The following is a 20,867-nucleotide window of genomic DNA, read 5'->3' as shown; positions in this document are numbered from 1 at the left end:
GATGACAGGATAGTGGAGACTGAAGGACCTAAGCAAATGATAGGAAGTGAGGATTTGGGGAAACTAGGCTGTGTGCAGTTGTGTTATTGAAGTTGGGAATGAAGCTGTAGCACACCCTGATATTGGCTGATACTGCTCTCTACAGGTTTTGAGCAAACCTTTATAGGAATGCAAAATTGATTTTACTGAGGAAATCAAGAGAGTACAGCCCTTCCAGCCTGGTACCAACTGGATACTAGTGAGGGTACAAAACTCCAGACCTTGTGTCTACTTGACGGATGGATAATATGCTGAGCTTCCCTCCACTGGGGAACCATCGAGGGAGGAGAGATGGTCCTGCAAGTGCCGAGTTTCCATTGTGTTCCGGGTGCTGCTTTTGGTTTGCTCCAGCCCCCTGTGTTGTAGCTGGGGTGTGGCTAAGTAACCAGGCAGCTTTCAGATATCCTTTGTTGCTTCCCTTTCCTTGGCAAGTTTTTGTTTCTGTTTTTCCAGACATGGTTTCTCTGTATTTTTGGAGGCTGTCCTGGAACTCAGAGATCCGCCTGCCTCTGCCTCCTGAGTGCTGGGATTAAAGGCGTGTGCCACCAACGCCCGGCATCCTTGGCAAGTCTTTTGCTTTGCTATAGACCAGGCTGGCCTTGACTCAAATTGGTCTGCCTCTGCCTCCTGAGTGCTGGCATTTAAGGTGTGTGCCACTCCTCTCCAGCTGGCAAGTTTATTTTGATTTGCCCCAGAGAGACATCTTATACCATACTCTCATGGAAGCAGGCAGAGTTATAAACTGTCCATTATGTGGACAGTGGTCTGCAGTTAACCTTCATAGGAAGGTGTCTCTTCAGGTTGGAGAGGGTGTAGGTAATAGATAGTTCTTGGCTACCAAGTGCCAGTGAGGATGGGGTTAGCATGCAGTTGTGTGACCCTAAGACATCTCTGTATCCAGTCATAAAACTGCTTTCTTTTGTGCATGTTTTAGTCAGTGAGGTGTCATTTGCCACAGGTATATTGAACATAGGTAGCTAACCACATTTCTCATTTATCAAGTTACTGTGTGCACCACCACTTCCTGCCTGGTCTGGCACCTGAGATGTAAAGATAAGCCAACAGGAGAGTAAACTTAGGATCTGGTTCCTAGAGTGACTAGCAGTGCATGTTTGGGACATGATGATTGTCCACAGCCAAAATTGGTGTAAAAAGCTGGGTCCTGGAAGTCTAGGGGAGGTAACACCAGGACAAGTGGCAAGATCTAGTTCAAATGCATAAAGGCAGTCTCATTGGAGGCCATGAAAGATGGGACTAAGGTGGAGCAGGTGATGGAGGGATGGATGGTTATCCTGAATTGAAATGGAATGGTGGCTTCAGATAGAGTTGCTCTTTATTCCTGCCTTTCTCATGGGGGAAATTCCATTCCAAACAGACCTCTGGTTGGCAAAGCAGCATGACTGCATTGTCAGTGTTATCAAGGTGAGCTTTCCTGAGTCAGCTCACACATCCTTTCATCTTCCTTTTGGACTTCCTCCTATTCCAGACCCCAGGCCCTACCTCACAGTGTCTTCAGGCTGGAAGTGAGTTAGGGTACAAGACTCCAGCAGGAGGGGCTTGGAGAGGTCAGCAGGGAACAGTCTAAGGAAGACCTTGTGTGCCAGACTTTCCTCATCTAGTATTTTGGTTGAGTAAAAGAAAATGTGGAGAATTAGCGTTGAGCAGTAGATCAAGAGTCCTTATCGCATGCTGAGTTTTTCCACACAAAATACTTGAACCGTTTGACTGCTCATCAGGCGTGATGGAAAGATTTGTACTGCAGGATAGGGATAATGAACTGACAGTAGAGCAATGTACTGGGGAAGGAAGTCAGGCTAGGAACCCAGACCCGTTTCTGCTCCCCAGCCTCTAGGCAGCAGGTGCAATGGGGGAACAGAGGGTTTACAGCTTGGGCTTCCATGCTCCGCATTTGTATCAGGTACAAGGATTAGCTTGAGTCTTGAGGGGTTTGTTAAAAATCCTCAGCCGCATTGACCTGAACAAGGAGGGATGTCCCGCGCTACCGTCTCGCCAGCAAGAACGACGCGGCACACTTAGGATCTTTCTGCAGAACAGCTTTAATGTGTCTTGAGAGGGAGAGCATAAGCTTACAGAGTGGAGACTCGGGGAGCGGAAAGCCCAACCCTTATATAGCTCAGCAGTCCCCGCCTCGGACGTGTCATCTCCTGACTGGCTCCTGCTCGTCAGCCCATATGACGCCACGGGAGAGGCAGAGAGTAAGGGATGGAAAAGTAGCAGGCACATGCGCACCAAGGTTGTTTATTCCAACTGACAACGGGTGTCAGCGCCATCTTGTAACGGAGAATGTGGGGGTGGCTCCCCACAGAGGGGCTCATGGACCCCAGACTAATAGCTGAGAGACCAGCACAGGACTGATCCAGACCCCCTGAACGTGGGTGTCAGTGAGGAGGCTTCGTCATTATTTGAGGCCTCGGGCAATAGGTCAGTATTTATCCCTGGCATTCAAATGGACTTTGGGAGCCCATTCCACATGGAGGGATGCTCTCTCAGCCTGCACACATGGGGGAGGGCCTAGACCCTGCCCCGGATGACAAGACAGACTATGGAATAGATCCCCCATGAAGGGCCTCACCCTCCTTGGAGAGTGGAGTGGGGATTGGGTGAGGGGTTGGGTGGGTTGTTGGAGGCCATGGAGGAGGGAGGGAGAGGGAGCTGGGATTGACATGTGAAGTAGGTTTGTTTCTAATTTAAATCAAAAAAATAAATAATAGTTACAGTCTTGGTGATGGTTTAAAATCTTAATTTTAATTACTTAATACATTCTTAGATAAAGATTTGTTGCTGTGCCGGGTGGTGGTGGTGCACGCCTTTAATCCCAGCACTCGGGAGGCAGAGGCAGGCGGATCTCTGAGTTCGAGGCCAGCCTGGTCTACAGAGCGAGTTCCAGGACAGCCTCCAAAGCCACAGAGAAACCCTGTCTCGAAAAACCAAAAAAAAAAAAAAATACTAACTGCTCTTCTATGGGGTCTGAGTTCGATTCCTAGGACACGCATAGCAGCTAACAACTGTCTAACTCCCAAGATCTGACACCCTCACAAAGGCAGGTAAAATACATAAAATAATAAAAAGTTAGAAAAGAAATACTCGGGCTGGAGAGATGGCTCAGAGGTTAAGAGCACTGGCTTTTCTTCCAGAGGTTCTGAGTTCAATCCCAGCAACCACGTAGTGGCTCACAACCATCTGTAATGAGATCTGGTGCTCTCTTCTGGTGTGCAATCATACATGCAGGTGGAACACTGTATATATAGTAAATAAATCTTTAAAAAAAAAAAAAAGAAATACTCAACTGCTCACCCCAGAGTTCACTTTGTAGATTGGAGGGGCAGGGGCACTCATACAACTGAAATTTTAACAACTTCAAGGTTTAGGCTGAAAATTCACAAAGGCCCATTTTACCTTTCTCTAGTGCGACAGGCCTTGTCTGAAAGAAGCTTGCAAATGAATGATAATACTATGGTTACTGTTAATAAAAATTATGAGCAGAGAGCTGGGGAGATGTCTCAGTGGGTAAAGTGCAAGCTTGAGAACCTGAGTTCAGATCCCTAGCACCTACATAAAAGCTGGGCCAAGGGGGCATCTGTAACCCTAGTGCTGGGGGAGCCACAGGCAGATTCCTGGGGGAGGGGTAGCTTGCCAGCCTAGCCTAAATGAAATGATATGGTCTAGATTTAGTGAGAGACCCTGTCTCAAAAAGTAGGGGAGATTAAGAGAGGAGGGAGCCTGAGGTCTACCTTTAACCTCCACGTCTATATGCACACACATGTAAATATGCACATGTGATACACATGAACACCTTTATTGAGGGTATACTGTGAGCTAAGTCTAGGAGGGAGGCACTCTTCTCCCTGTTTTGCAGATGAAGTTGAGGTTCACAGGGAGTTAAGGTTGCACAATCACTGGGATGAGCCTGGGGACTAGCTAAGGCAGGCCTTCCTTGTCTTCACTCTAGCCTCAGCACCACCTGGAAGCTTGTTAGAGTTGCAAATTTCAGGGCCCCACCCAACTAACTTGGATTTTAACAAGGCTGTCAGGTGAGTCTGGTACTGACAAAGTTAAGAGTGTTGGGGAGTACACCCTTCAGAGGGGAGAGCTGTGGGGGGCTTCCAAAGAACACTGTTGATAGCCCAGTCCAGAACCTTCCTAGGTGGAATAAAGGTGGTCCTTCCGGCCGACTTCCACGAGGGGGCACTGTGGGCACAGGCTTGGAACCGCCTGCTTTGTTGTCTCGGGAAAGCCTGCTGCTAGATTAACAGAGGGGTCAGCCTTTCTTCTTCCGGGAAGGTCTGCTGGGGTGGTAATCTTGTTTACAGGATTCAACCCTCGTAGAGAAGCTGAACCTGGAGGGCTTGCTGCTGTTCACATGTGCATGGCGATGTCTACCCATCCGTGGGGCAAGGTCTCTGCAGATCCTCTGCAAACAGCATTCCTCTTTTGTAGCTGCCCAGCCAGGCAGCTTACAGTTTCTTTAGAGGGCAGAGAACTAGAACCCCAGTAGCTGATTATGGCTCAGCATTCAGCATGCTACAGGGTCATACTGCTGTCTTGTTGAATGTGGGCTGCCAGAAGCTGCCTTCAAGTCTGCTTTTTGATCTGGGTTAATTTTCCTTTGCCTCTGGGCCTCAGTTTCCCAGCTAGGGTGAGGGAGTAGCTTTGATTAAGTGGCTATCAGCAGCTCTTTCTGTGTCTAAAATCCTGCCATAAGGAAGAAAGGCGAAAACCAGCAGACTGCCTTCCTCTGTCTCCTATCCTCCCTCTATGATGTGAACCACCGTTCAAACATGTCCTTCCCTCCTAGAGTAGAAGCCCCTGATATGTAGATCCTCTCCTCTCAAAGATAAGTGTAAATGCACACATGTAAATAGATATATACAAATCCTGCCCCAGGGAGCTGGAAAGAGCCCTGCTTGTGCTTTGAAAGGCTTGTGATGCAAGGGGGCTGCAGGAGCTGTGACATGAAGACATTCATCTCTGGTGTTAAAGTAAGTCTTTTCAGGGACTTGCAAGGCAGTAAGGTGGAACCTACCAAATTGGATTTTTTTTTCCAGGTCCTTAGACACCTGGATTTGTCTCTATATGGATTTCTATTCTGTGTTGTTTGGAAGGAGGAACGATTTACATCATGGTGTCTCTCAGCTGCATTGTCCATTTCTTCAGGAAATACATTGCCTCAGAGTGACTTCAGCATTTCCCTCCTGAATACAAGGGTTGGTCTTTTTATTTTTTTTTATTTTTTGAGACAGGGTTTCTTTCTTTTTATTTTATGTATATTTTTAAATTAGAAACATGCATGCTTCAAATGTTAATCCCGGCTCCCCCCTTCTCCCTCCACCAGCCCCACGCCCAGCCCCTCACCCTCAACCCAATCCCCACATCATTCCCCAGGGAGGATAAGGCCCTCCTTGGGGGATATCCAGAGTGGAGACAGGGTTTCTTTATGTAGCTTTGTGGACCAGACTGGCCTTGAACTCACATAGATCCTCCTGCCTCTGCCTCCCGAGTGCTGGGATTAAAGGCATGTGCCACCATCACCCCGCCAAGGGTTGGTGTCTTACCTTTACACTATCTGGCCATTCACCCAGCTGAGTGTTGAGCTGCACAGAAGGCCTCTGGCATTGCCTATTTTGAGTCTGTAGAAGTACACAACACTTATGTATTTGGGGATAGCAGCCCTCTGCTGCTCCCACTATGTCTGGTGATATGCAGAGAATTTGGCTAGAAATTGCCCATCCCACCACCAAGACCATCCAGGCACAAGCCTCCACAGTAAATGGTAAGCAAGGCAACTCTTTCTATCTGCTTCCCCAGAGAAGCAAAGGGAAGTTTTTTTGTTTTGTTTTGTTTTGTTTTGTTTTGTTTTGTTTTGTTTTGACTCACCTAGCACCTCTACTGAAGCAGGGTGTAAGTGACTAGTGAGGTTTCTGAATTTAAAGGTGAGGAGGGGACTGGGCTTCTGGCTGCTCCACCCAGAGTTCCTGCCCTCCTGACAGCACCCATTTGAAGAAGCTCAGGTGCATTTACACACACATCAACATCTTACCCCTCCCCCACGCCCCAACACGAGAGTACCTGTGGTGCTGGGGATGAAACAGCCTAAGGCCTTGCACACTCAGGGAGAGAGAATGCTTTACCTGAGCTGTGCCTCAGCCTCTTTCCTTACATCTTTGAGTTGATGAAGCTCTGGTACCTCACCCATGTTGTCTAGCTCATTGTCCTGGGTCATCCTGCGCAGTCTGTTGTTAGCACATCAGTGACCCCTGGGAAGCTAAGGCTTGACATGGCAACCCTGGTACTCCCTATGACATCAATCCTGTACGCTGACTGCAAGGAGGCCTTGGCTACAAGTAACTTTGAATCAGCCTAGAGAGCCTTGCGTAGTAAGGACACATGTGCAAAGGCCCCTAGGGTTGGTGGATGCAGCAGTTCCCTGGTGTCAGCAATGGCCTAGATAGTTTCTCAGCTTTGCTGTCTCGTGTGTGTGTTTGTTCTGTGGGTTGTACCAATCACAGGTGGGCTAAGAATGAGGCAAGGAAGGGCTCAGCATCAGAGTTCTGAGGAGTGCTTCACTATGGCTGACTCAGTGAAAGCTTTCTTCCCCTCTCCACCCCCAGCAAGTCTGGGAGAGGCCACACTGTCTCCACATAGGCCAACTCTAGACTAGACTGTCAGTAGAGAATTGATTGGGGACCACTACCAGTCTTTGCTGTGGGAGGAGGAAAACAATGTATGCTTTGTACAGTCCCTTTGACCAGGGGCCTCTGGAACATGAGGGATATTTATTAGAAAACTGACAGGTATTTAGCAGAACCAAAAAGCAGGCAGTGCTGGAGACTTCTCTGGAATTGGTTCAAGGAAATCATTCCAGAATATGAGCAAGTTTATGCTCCAATTCCTCTATATCTTCTCTAATATTGTTAATATCTACAGTATTGATTTAGTGAATGGGGTAAGCTAATTTTGGTTTTGGTGTTTTTGAGATAGTATCTTATGATATCACCCAGGCTGGTCTCTAACTGGATAGGTAGCTAAAGGTAACCTTGAACTTCCAACCTTTCTGTCTTTGCTTCCCAAGTGCTGAGATTATAACCCTCTACTACCATGTCTGGTTTTATATGGTACTGGAGAACAAACCCTGGGCTTTATGTATGCTAGACAAGCACTCTACCAAATGAGCTATATATCTCCAGCCCTGTTTTTTTGTCTTTTTGAATTAAAGTCTCTTTGTATGATTCAAATTTGTCTTGAACTCACTATGTAGATTTGTTAGTTACCGTTCTATTGCTGTGAAGAGACACCATGACCAAGACAACTCTTACAAAAGAAAGCATTTAGTTGAAGTTTGTTTATAGTTTTAGAGAGTTAGTCCATGTTCATCATGGAAGAAAGCAGATAGGCATGGTGCAGGAGCAGTAGCTGAGAGGAAACAGGCAGAGTGAAAGAGACAATGGGCCTGGCATGGGCTTTTCAAACCTCAAAACCTACTCCCAATGACACACCTACTCTAACAAGGCCACACCTCCTAATCCTTCCCAAACAGTTCCACTAACTGGGGACCAGCATACAAATTTATGAGCTAATGGGGGTCATTCTAATTCAAATCACTACAGTAACCCCAGCTGGCATTGAACTTAAGATCTCCCTATATCAGCCTTTCTAGTGCTGGGATTTTGGGTGTCTGCCACTACATTTGGTTTATGAATGTCTTTTTTTGGGGGGGGGGAGCGTATGTATATTGTGGAGATCAAACATAGAATCTTGTACATACTAGGCAAATGCTCTATCATTGAAATAAATGTCCAGCCTTAATTATAGTTTTTACTTAAAATTCATAAAACTAATGATTTTGTAGGACATAGTGGCACATACCTTTAATTCCAGTACTCTGGAGGCATAGGCAAATATGTGTCTGTGAGTTTGAGGCCAATCTGGTCTACATAACAAGTTCCAGGCAGCTAGAGCTACATAGAGAGACCCTGTCTCAAAAAACCAGAATAGGCAAACAACCCAACTAATAGTTATGACCATCTTTTTATGTGTTTATTTATGTTTATATAGTCTATTGTCATTTCTGTTGCTATGAAAAAATACCCTGACAAAAATAGCATTAGAGGAGGAAGGGTTTATTTTAGCATATCATTCTAGGTTCCAGGCCATTACTTTGGGGAAGTCACAGAAGCAGGAGCTGGAGACAGCTAGTTACATCACATCCACAGTCAAGAGCAAAGAAAAATGAGCATAAACATTCTCAACTGCTGGCATATCCAGCTTTCTCCTCTTAAATTGTTCAGGATCCTCTGTCCAGGGAACAGTGCCACCTACAATGGGCAGGTCTTCATACATCAATTAACAGTCAAGATAACCCCCCACAGGCCATCTGATCTAGATAATTCCCCATCAAGACTCTCAGGATGATTCTTGATTGTCACGTTGACAGTTAAAACTAACCAGCACATAGATATTTAGAAAAATATCTTTTTCTTGTGTGTGTGTGTGTGTGTGTGTGTGTGTGTGTGTGTGTTAGCTAAATGCTCTACCACTGAGCTACAATCCTAGCAAGATGAGAATCCCCTCATCATTTTTTAAAAAATGTTTTGCTAAATAGACCTGGTCAATCTCAAGCTTACTGTGTAGCCCAGACTGGCCTGAAATTCTCAATCTCTCTGCCTCAGCCTCCTGAAAGTGATTACATGCCACCAAACACAATAGTGTTCCCACCTGAGAGAAAAGCAAACAGAAATTGAGCATTTAAGCCACTGTCTGAGAATCACTAATAGGTGTCTATTGGTGTGGCCCCAGTGGCTGGGATCCTCTATGCACTGTGATTCTCTGATCCAAGAAGTCCAGTCATTTGGTTGTCATCCTGGGGAAGGTTAGGGTTGTGATTATCTAGATCCATCCAGTGCAGGATTGAGGCCCCAAATATAAATGTAGATAACATTCTGCAGTGATTTCACATGAACTGAGTGTCCAGCTGTCTGCCTTAGTGGAACATGGGCTCTTGGAACTGGGGCAGGGTTCTGCTGCTCTACCATGTCTTATGAGCTTCCCTGGGAATTATGGCAGGCATAATCAGAGAACCAATGCACATTAGAGTGTCAAGGTGGACTTGCCTTCTGATTCTGGTTGTGTGTGGGTGGTTAGAATGTGAGGGGCTGTTTACTTAGAAGTTAAAAAGGCAACCAGGTGTTGGTGGCAGTGCACACCTTTAATCCCAGAATTTGGGAGGCAGAGGCAGGCAATCTATGTGAGTTCAAGGCCAGCTTGGTCTACAGAGCAAGTGTCCAGACAGACTCCAAAGCTACACAGAGAAACCCTGTCTTGAAAAAACAAAACAAAACAAGACAAGACAAAAAAAAAAAAAAAAAAGAAAAGTGAAAAGGTAGCAATTCTACTGGTCATGGATATCCTACTGGAAAAGCCTGAATTTAGTCCTGGGAATGAAAAGCATGGGAATAGGTATGGCTGCACAATAGAAGGCTGTTTATTTAATCTTTCTCTTTTGAGAAGGGGTCTCCTGTAGCCCAGCTGGCCTAACACTTGCTATCTAGTGAGGAAGACGATCTTGAACTTCTGATCCTCCTACATCTACCTTCCAAGTGCTGGGATAACAGGCATGTGCCACCACACTCTAAACCCAGGGCTTAGAGTACATGGCAGGCAAACACTCTACCAACTGAACTACAGCCCCCAACCCAGGAACGAAATAGAAGATAGGAGTTTCTTGAGGACAGTGAGCTTCCTGTACCTGCTTGGGAATAAACAGAGATTGGATGCCTCTATGGTGGGATTCCCTTAGAGCCTCTTCCAGCCTTTGGTGGAGTATTTACTTGAAGTGGGGGGACATTTATGGTTTCTCTTAGCCCCCAAAGCCTGCACGTCACAGCTCCTGATTTTATAGGGACTTCCTGTCCATGCAGCTGAGATTGCTCCCAGCTCAGATTTGTCATGTCTCACTGATCCCAAGGGCTAAATTTGGAATTTAATAATAACACTTTGGATTTATGTAGCCTGTTTCCTTGGAGGCGCTTCATCTGTTATCCCATTAATTCTCATAACGTCCCTGGGAGGAAGGTGAGTGAGCAGAGAGATGAGAAGGGATCTCTCTCTGGCTTCTACACATCCTGAAGGTGAGAGGAGATAGCTGCCATGGGAGTAAGCTAGGGACTGGAGCATGACCTGCAACACTGCCTCCTGGGCTGGTCCTCATGGGAACAGGCTGCCTTTGGGCAAACTGAGCATCTCTCAGAATGATGCTCATGTCTGGGGCAGTGTGTTGGTCATTTAGTTTCACACACACACACACACACACACACACACACACACACACACACTAAGACCCATTGTGCATAGGTTTCTAGGTAGAAGCTGTTATAGTAGGAGAGGGTGAGTGTGAGACCATGCAAGAACGTGAAGCCTGAGTCTCAAGGCCATTGTGTCAACTGTACCAGAGGAGACAGGTCACAGAACTGAAGATGGTTTATGTGGGGGTGGGGCATGCTAGAGCAAATACTGGCCTTGTAGTCTGGTGCTGAGAGTTCTTGCTGACTTTCCTGCCTTCAAATTGGATGCAGGTAGTGTCACTTTCTCCAGGATGGGTTCTGTAGGACTCTTAGCCCATGACTGGAATGCTTCTGGAGACAGAGCTAGGGAGGCAGATTATTTCCAGCAGTGACGGTAGACTCCTCTGGTAGGGAGTTATTGGAAGTGGCTAGGGAAGTTGAGCAAGAATGGAAGGGAAGCCCAGGTAGGGTGCTGTATCTGTTCCTTTTCTCATCACTGTGATGAAATAGTTGGCAAAAGTAGCTCGAGGGAGGAAGAGTTTATTTTGGCTTACAGCTTGAGGGGACACAGTCCACCATGGTGGAGAGGGTAAGATGATGGCTGTCCTCTGTCTCCAGTCAGGAAGCAGGAAGAGGTGAACACTGGTGTTCAGCCTATTTTCTTCCTTTTATTCATCCTGGGGCCCTATCCTGTGGACTGGGTTGAGACTGAAGCAGGGAGAGCTGCCAGGAGGCTGGGACAGGAGTTCTAACAAGAGGTGATGATAGTGACAGTAATTCATGGGCTTCCAGCTGCCAAGATTTAGGACACTTCCCCACTGTGGATGTCAACTTTCAGTAAGAGCATTTAGGTTACAGTTTCTAAACCCCAGTTTCCAGGGGTTTTTGTTGTTGTTGTTGTTGTTGTTTGTTTGTTTATTTTTGAGACAGGGTTTCTCTGTATTGTTTTGGAGCCTGTCCTGGAATTTGCTCTGTAGACCAAGCTGGCTTGGAACTCACAGAGATCCACCTGCCTCTGCCTCCTGAGTGCTGGGATTAAAAGTGTGGGTCACCAATGTCCAGTTCAATTTAAAGATTTACTTATTATATCATTTAACCTGTGTGAATTCTTTATTTGCATATTTGCGTGTGCTGCACATGCATGTATGGTGCCTGAGAAGGCCAGAAGAGGGCATTGGAGCCTCTGGGACTGGAGTTACATGTGGTTGTGGGAAGCCATGTGGGTGCTGGGATTTGAACCTGGGTCTTCTGCAAGAGCAGCTGATGCTCTTAGCCACCTGTCTGTTCGGCCACCTGCCCTATCTATTTCTAATTTGGAGGAACTTCAGCACATAGAAGGATTTTCCTTTAAGCTGGGGACAGATAAGGACATCTTCTTATCTCCCAGTGAACTCCCTCTGTGTCCAGAAATGAGTTCTGCAGCAGGCTGAGTTCTTGCCATTATGCCTGGGACACATAACAAGGATTTGCTCAATGGTCACTTGGCATTTGGTCAACAGGGGTCACAAGGTGTCTCTTGTCCTGGGCATTTCCTATTAAGTTGGACACAGGTGTTGGCTCAGTGGTTTGTGGGAAAACAGATCCTTCAGGGTCTTCTGGTTACTTCTCTAGGGTCTGTTTTGTATCCCTACTATTAAAATTATTAGCATATCTTGGGGTTGGGTCTAGATTGGTCTCACCCAATAGAAACACAGTGTCTGTAGCCTAGGAATGAGCAGTGGCTCAGATAATCAGCCTTTGGAAGCACCCTTCCTTGCCTTCCTTGCCTGGCTGAAGCTGGCCAAGTCAGAATTGGTGATACCACTACAGACACAGAAAAAGGCTGTTGGGACTGAAAAGGAGAGCAAAATGGGGAAATAACTACATCCTTGAAAAGCTGCATGAAGACTCCAATACCCTTGGGCTCCAGTTGTAGAGGATAATCAACATTATTTAAGGTTAAAAAAAATCAGTAAGGCCGGGTGGTAGTGGCACACACCTTTAATCCCAGCACTAGGGAGGCAGAGGCAGATGGATCTCTGTGGGTTTGAGGACAGTCTGATCTTAAAATGTAAGTCCCAAAAAAAAAATGTAAGTCCCAGGACACTTGAAGTGTCCTTCAAATAGTGAGATTTTTGTCTTGGGAAAAATAAAAAAAAAAGGTTTATCTGTTACATGTCATTCAAAAATAATTATTTTTCAGGGCATGGTAGTGCAGTTTGTAATTCTAGCACTGGAGGGCGAAGCTATGGAACTAAGAGTTCAAGGTCAGCCTCGGGTACATATTGAATTTGAGGCTAGTCTGAACTGTAAGACACCCTGTTTCAAACAACAACAATAAAAAACTCTAATACAAGCTGGGCGGTAGTGGCTCACGCCTTTAATCCCAGATGTGGGAGACAAAGGCAGGCGGATCTCTGTGTGAGTTCGAGACCAGTCTGGTCTACAAGAGCTAGTTCCAGGACAGCCTCCAAAGCCACAGAGAAACCCTGTCTCAAAAACCGAAAAAACAAAGCAAAACAAAACAAAACAACAACAAAAAACCCCTCTAATACAAATTATACTATATTGTTTGTGTGTGTATGTGTGCCATGAATTATATTTACCATGTACATGCAGGTGCCTGCAGAGGCCAGAAGTGGCACCAGATCCTCTGGAACTGGAGTTACAGCTGATTTTGAACCCCGAAGGTGGGTGCTAGGTATGAAACCTGGTCCTCTGCAAGAATAGGAAGTGCTCTTACCAATGAGCCACCTGTCTAGCCCTGTACATAGTCAGAAGGCAGGAGAGAAGAAACATGACCTCATATCACATGTAAGCAGCTGGGGACAGACAATACCCAGTGATGAAAGGTGAGGCATAGCTTTGTTGTTGTTTTGTGTTGTTTTGTTTTTAGAGACAGAGTTTCTCTATGTAACAAATCTGCCTGTTCCGGAAACTCACTCTGTAGACCAGACTGGCCTTGAACTCACAGAGATCCATCTGCCTCTGCTTTCTGAGTGCTAGGATTAAAGGTGTGCACCACCACTGCCTGGCCTGACACAGGTTTTGTTTGAAAAGCCTTCAAGGTCCTGCCCAAGCTCTTGTTCTATATCAGCCTGCAGGGTAGGGGCCAAGAAACACTCTAAACAGTGGCTGGAGAGATGGCTCAGAGGTTAAGAGCACTGACTGCTCTTCCAGAGGTCCTGAGTTCAGTTCCCAGCAACCACATGGTGTCTTACAACCATCTACAATAATCTGGTGCCCTCTTCTGGTATGTAGGCAGAACACTGTGTATGTAATAAATAAATAAATCTTTAAAAAAAATAAACAGCCCCTTTCTGAAAGGGGCCAGTGTGGTTCTGGCCATGGTAGTCAGTATCTTACAGAAGCCCCCCTGGCCATGGTAGTCAGTATCTTACAGAAGCCCCCCAGGATGAAGGTGACATTTGGAACAGGAAAGAGCTAGTTTTCATTTTCCTTCTGTTTTCATTGTAAGCATGAGGAATATGGGAAGGACTCTGTTAGCTGAGACCACAACTCAAGTCTCTTCTGCCACAAGTCCCTGAACATACATACTTAGACATAGTGCAGCAGTACCTTCTGTGGCCACATGGCTTGATGCCATTCCGCACATGGGGTCCTTTGTTTATCTTTACTCATTGGTGGGAGTGGCCCAAAGTCTCCTTTTTGATAAGTTTATAAATGTATAAACAAAGTGGCAAGTACCTCTAAACCCGGCACTTGGGAGGCTGAGGCAGGAGGATATGAGTTTTTAAATGGGGGGGGGCACAATATTTCAAGATCCTTTGTCAAAACAACAACAGTAGATGCCACTCAACCGAAGATTGGATAAAGAAAATGTGGTACCTTTACACAATAGAGTACTACTCAGCAGTAAAAAACAATGACACCTTGAAATTTGTGGGCAAATGGGCAGAACCAGAAAAAACTATCCCAAGTGAGGTAACACACACCCAGAAAGACAAATATAATATGTACTCACTCAAGTGGATATTAGACATAAACAAAGGACAACCAGCCTACAGTCCACAAACCCAGAGAACCTAGGTAACAAAGAGGACCCTAAGAAAGACGTACATGGATCTGCCTAGGAAGGAGAAAAGACAAGATCTGAGTAAACTGGGAATATGTGGGGCATGGGGGAGGATGGAAGGGGAGAGAGGAGGAAGGAAGGGGAGTAGGGGAAAATGTATAGTTCAATAAAAACAAGTTCAAAAAAGAAATAACAGCTAACTTCCACAAGCAAGAGAAAAGAACAAAATGAAAACAGAAACACAAATTTACAAAGAAAACTATGTTTGCTCAAGGACATATAGCAAAATGGCTATCCACTTAAGAGGAGAACCCACAAATGCTTTTTCCCCCCCAAAATGTTGTTATTTTGTTTCATGTACCCAGGCTGGTACATGAATTTTCTATATAACCGAGGGTGGTTTTGCACTTCTGAGCTTCCTGTGTTGAAATTCCTTTCAAGTGTTGAAATTATACACTCTCTCTCTCTCTCTCTCTCTCTCTCTCTCTCTCTCTCTCTCTCTCTCTCTCTCTCTCTCTCTCTGTGTGTGTGTGTGTGTGTGTGTGTGTGTATGTGTGCATGCACCTGTGTATACATACTTGTGGGGCCTGAGGTCTATTTCAGTTGCCTTCTTTCTATTGCTCCCCACCTGGAACTCGTTAGTTTGGCTATGCTGGATGCCCCAAACACCAAACACTTCAAAGGTCTTCAAGGATCTACCTGTCTTGCCTTCTCCCACCAGAGTTACAGAGATGCACCACTACACCCAGCTTTTGATGTGGAGCTGGGGATTTGAACTCAAGTTCTCATGCTTATATAGCAGGCACTTTACTGACTGAGCCATTTCCCCATCTCCTGCCCCGAGTGCTTCTTTATTGATAAATTTCCATGAACCCCATGAGGAGGTACCAGTGGGCCCTGAGTTCAGAATCCCTTAGTGTCAGACAGTTAAAGAGCATTCCCACACATGTCTGTATGAAACTAGGTAGTGTGTGTACCTTAATTTCTACACATCAGAGCCCTTTTACTCACACACATAGTTACAAAGGCCAGCTCTTATAACTGCTGTGTATGAAAACACACAGCCACAGGTGCACCCAAAGAGACATTTGCACATTTGTTGTATCTATCACAAGGGCCCTTGTACCCACCCCCTGAAATGAGTTCACAGCTGATATCCATGCCCAGCCAGAGAGCTGCAGGGACACGTGCTGACACACACAGTATGGGGACATACATACCTGGCTCAACCCAGAACTTCCTGTACATAGGTAAACACAGTCAGGCCCCAGTTCACTGGGTAGCAGTGGACATGGAGAAGTAAAGGTCAGACTTATGCCATTCAGACACTGCCTCTAGCTACCAAGAGGGCTCAGTCCTGAAAAACAAAAATACTATCCAAGCTACTCTCCAAGGCATGAACCTAGAAGACGACAAAGCTTTAATCTGTATCCTCATGGGGACAGCAATTTATTTGGCATAGCTGCCCCAAGAATAGAGGCTTGTTTGACCCTCAGGAGCAGCAGACCGATGGGCCCAGCACAATGCTGCGATGCCCTCAAAGGAAAGCGTTCTTCATTGGTAATGAACATTGTGTCTGCAGAAACTAATGACACCACCTCCTATTCAGTTTATGTAAAATAAAACAGGCCATATGTTGCTGCTTCCAGAGTTTGGGTGTTTAAATTAAATGTTGTTTAATGAATATTCAAACCCATTTGCTCCGAAGTTGTGTTCAGTGTGGTGGAGGCTTTCATGGTCCCCTTCCCCAAGGCCCCCTCCCCACTTCAGTACCCAGGGTATTAAACCATTAGAACGGGGTGTGAACATCCAGGCATCTGTCTTCCAACAGGAAGTTGGATATTAAAATGCCAGAGCAGATGACAGTATAAAGACGTACGGTGAGAGGGGGTGGCCAGTTTGCTGCTGTTGTTTTTGTTTGGTAATTAAGACTGAGGGGCTTTTTGACTTAAGATCTGTGTGCGTGAGAAGCAGAGGTGGGGAGCTGAGAGGTGTCCCTCTCTTTGCCCTTTGCTTTGCCTCAGCTCAGAGTGGGGCTCCATGGTGGCCTCTGCATAACAGGTTTATTGACAAGTGTCAAACCTGGTGGTGTAGAGAAATGAAATCGTTTCATTTTTCTCCAGCCACTTCTTATTGTTGAATTCTGTCAAATTACCCTTAACACTAGCTAGAAGTGGAGTCCGTGGCTTGACAGCTGTGGAGGTCAAAACTACAGGTTTAAGGCTGGGGATGGAGCTTTGTTGGTAGAGTGCTTGCCTAGCATGCACAAAGATCTGGTTTCAATCTCCAGCACCACATAAACCTGGTACAGTACAGGCACATAATACCAGCACTCGGGAGGTAGAAGCAGGAGGGTCAAGATCATCTTTGGTTATATGGTGAGTCTGAAGTCAGCCTGGGATACATAGAACCCTGTGTCATACACACACACACACACACACACACACACACACACACACACCCCAAACCACTATGGGCTCATGGATGGTTGAAATTTCTCCTTGCCCCATTTAGGGTCACATCTAGACTTACAGGGTAGAACCCTCAGGTGTAGTATAAGTTCTGTCACTTCTCTGCCCATCTAGAGCCTTATGTCTGCTCTGGGGTTGGAGACAGGACTTCCTGTGTGTTGTGGGAGAAGTAATTCCCATGGAAGGCCAAAGAAGACTGGTCCTGTTTTCTCAGTGACTTTCTTCCTTAGCTCCTGTGGTGGTCTTCATGTAGACTGAGGGGCTGCTGTCAGAGGCTGAGTTCAGCTCAGGCTGGCACACAACGCTGGGAAGTCCTTCAGCCCCACACATATTGTACATTCCTAGTCTCCTTTCTGGGCTGTCAACATTTCTTCAGGACTGTTCTGGGGTTCTGGCCCATTCTCTAACCCCTGTACCTTCAGGTGGTCACACGGATGGGACCAGGAATGCATTTTTCTCCTAGGCCTTGTCTTGGGTATGGGCTTTTCCAACAAGCCTTCCACCTTCGGTGATATCCAGGAGAATAGGAGTACTGTGCATGGTGCTCCAGAGGGCAGGGGTATCATCACTCCGATTTCCCTCCCAGATCTATTGTCTTTTGTCCCAACAACATCAGACTGACACTGCAGATGCTGTAGCTTGGTAGGTACCCAGCCAGGCAGGAAAACACTACTTTCTCATTCCTCTGGCACCCTCTTTCAGGGTGTGATTCTCTTGAGTCCCCTTCCTTTCCCTTCCCACTGTGTGTGTGTGTGTGTGTGTGTGTGTGTGTGTGTGTTAGTTTGGGGGTTGGGCCCATATTAGAGGGTCTGGGTTAGGTTCTTGTTGAAATCCTTGGTGATACATCTGTTGCTAGTCCCTCTCTTGTTTTATCTTTTTGTCCTGGCTTAAGTCCACTGTTTAATCCCCAGGCAACAGTAAAATTTCCAAATGCCAGTGTTATCTATGCCCAGAATGATTGATTTTTAGGAACATACTAAATTTAGGATGGGTGATTTTAGGATGGGTGTTGTTCTCTCCTATTGCCAAGTTACCTCCTAACTAAAGGAGCTCATGTTGCTCCCATGTTTTTAGTTATCAGCCCAGTGTATGATACTCCTATACCCCCTCACCATCCCTGGGCACTATGTGGTTCTGTCTGCATTTGGACACCACACCAAATTCCAACCCGCTCATATCCAATCTTGTTATCTGTCCTTATCTTCTCTCCCTCTTACAGTCCAAGCCGCTTCTTCCTCCACAGTTAGAACTGGCCCCACTAGCATTAATTAAGCAACTACACACCATGCCCTGTGATAGGTGTTGGGGCTTCAAAGATACCCACGAAGGATCTTGGTCCAGTGGAAGACAAGGACCTATGGGAAGACTCTTATGAAGAGGTGAGATATGTGATGCACAGGAGATGCACATTTGAACTTACCTAGATTGGTGGTCTCTGAGCTTAGTCTTGGATTATAGCAATCAGCAAGGTGAGTCATGTAGGAAGGGCTTCTGGGAAAAGGGAATGGCAAGAACAAATATATAGAGGAACGGAATAGTGTGAAGTGTGCTGAGTAGCCAGGTATTCTATGGTCCTGGGGTCTAGAGACCAGTGGGGAGTAGTAAGATGCTTCCTTTTGGCCTTTTGTGGAGGAGTCATCTGAAGGTGGAGGTAAGCTGGGGGTGAGGCAGCCTCCTACCACTAGCCCAAGAGATCTGACCCCTTCTGGGATAAGTTCTTGAATTCTGAATCTCCTTCTCTTTGACTTGTGTTTGTTTCCTGGCTCCATGGCTTCACACCAGAATCTATATGGTCCCTTGAATAGGCAGCATCATTATCTGTTGGTATTGCTATTTTGCCCATGGCATGATATGCCTCAGGATACTGGAACTCCCTGTAACTCCCTGTGTATCACCATAGCTCAGTGCTCCACAATTCATGGCCTCCATTCAACTGTCTAAAAAGTTGAGTTGGTAACTTTCTTCCCTGGCCTGGCTGTATACATTTGTTGGACAGGGTACAGCAACAAATTTCTATAATCTTAGTATCTGGGAGGCTGAGGTAGGGACTCCTATGTTTGAGGCCAGCCTGGGCTGTAATGATACCCTGCCTCAACAACAACAACAAAAAAAGATGTTGATGAGGAACCAATGTTCCATCACCAAATTTGTTCCTGTGATTACAGGAAGGAGGATCTATTTCCATTGACCTGATTCCTGGTCATCTACCTCACTGTGCATTATTCACAAGGAGTATGATCCAATCCAGTTTGGTTAACATTCTGGTGTCAAGCCCGTTTGATTCCAAGACTCTCTCAGGTGACAGTGGAGACTTACACAATGCATGCTCCTTTACAACAGAACCAACCTAGCAATTCAGGAACTGGATATTCTAGAAGGAAACCATTAATTTATTTTCTCATTCTTCCAACCAACTTCAGAACCAGGAATGAGGCTGGGGGAAAGCAGAGTGAGTAAATGGTAGTGGCTGAGAGGAAACAACTTGCAGGTTCTGTGATGTGTTTGTTTTGACAACAATGACATAACCACAATTAACCTGCTCAGGATGAGGCCTGATGCTTGTTCAGCCCTTGCTGTATTCCCCACTGGGGACTCCTTTGCCTCACTATGTCCTGACCTCATTCCATTGGTCCTGCTCCATCTGAGGAAGCATGCTCAGGGAGGATGAGCCAAGTGTCCACTGTCACTCAGCACAGAGTATCAGAGACAGGCTTAGGGTATGGACAAATTGTGGGATCCTCTGGGTTCCTGAGTGACCACAAACTGAAAATTATGCCTATAACATGTAGTTTTGTACTAATAATACACAGAGGCAATGTTCTCCAGGACAGGGGAGGCTCTAGAGTAGTGGTTCTCAACCTTCCCAATGCTGTGACCCTTTAACACAGTTCCTCATGTTTTGGTAACTCCCCCACCCCCAACCATAAAATTAATTTGTTGCTACTTTATAACTGTAATTTTATACTACTGTGAATTGCAATGTAAATATCTGTGCTGTCCCATGGTCTTAGGCTACCCCTGTGAAAGAGCTGTTTGACCCCCAAAGGAATCATGACCCACAGGTTGAGAATTAGTGTTCTAGATGATATCTCTTCCTGAGGATCTCTGAAATTGGTAGAATGACCCAGCCAGCTTTCTGAGGTCCTCTAGCATTAGATATGCTTGTACCTGGACTGAGTCTGAGACCCTTCATCACCCTGGGGCAGAGGTTCTAAAGGGCCGAGTGTCTGCCTCAAACCCCATATCTAATTTTTTTAAACATGTCTTGCCTCAAGTTTATTTGTAAAAACAGCACAGGGCATGATCACCTGCAAATAGTGTAGGTGTATCACACCAGTCCATCTGTCTTCATGTGACAGAAACCTTTTTATATGGGGCCTTCACAGGAGCCTGGGCACCTCTGGGAGCTTGAGCTGAAGCCTGGGCCTTAGCTGGAGCGGAGGCCTCTGCCTTGGTTTGAACCTTAGGCTTTGGTTTGGCAGAGCCTACAACTCTTGGCTATGTAGTTTCTAATCCGCTTCCTAAGCTTGGGGTGAGCGATGAAAGCAAGGCGGCTGAGTTTGCGGCTGGGGCCCTTTGGCATCTTGGGCTTCACCACCTTGGGCTTCACCAGGTCCTTGATGGCCTCTGCACGTGCGCTCATTGCCTTGGCATTGCATCTTCTTCAGGCCTTTCTTGTTGTGCTTCTTGGCAAAGCGCATGTTCCTCCGGAACTTGGGGTCGACCCCCTTGAGAGATTCGTATCTTTGTGATCAGGGTTTCTTGATGCCATTTCAGTGCCATTTCCTGGACTGGTTATGTGTGGTGTGGTTCTTGGACTTGGCCATGTCTGAACGGTATTCGGCAGCTCCTGAAGCGGCTGGAACCGGAAGAAAAAGAGAAAAGCCCATATCTAAGATGTGTCATTTATGCATTGGAGACAGTTCTGCTTTCCTGGAAGGCACATGGTGAGCAGGTAAGAGGTCAAAACATGGATGGACTGACGTGTAGAAAAAGTGTTGAGAAAAGATCAGCTACTGTTACTTTGAACTTCAATCTGAATTT

At 46.1% G+C, this 20,867-nt stretch overlaps 1 pseudogene; it reads right to left on the bottom strand.

Moving 5' to 3' along the window:
- Nucleotides 1–20,171: 20,171 nt before the first annotated feature.
- On the bottom strand, nucleotides 20,172–20,665 carry LOC106022426 (annotated as a pseudogene).
- Nucleotides 20,666–20,867: the final 202 nt, after the last annotated feature.

The sequence above is a fragment of the Mesocricetus auratus genome, unplaced genomic scaffold (genome assembly GCF_017639785.1).
Source record: "Mesocricetus auratus isolate SY011 unplaced genomic scaffold, BCM_Maur_2.0 Super-Scaffold_100006, whole genome shotgun sequence".
Lineage (NCBI taxonomy): Eukaryota > Metazoa > Chordata > Mammalia > Rodentia > Cricetidae > Mesocricetus > Mesocricetus auratus.
Note: the sequence above shows the minus strand (reverse complement) of the source record. Positions and strands in the feature narration are given on the sequence as shown.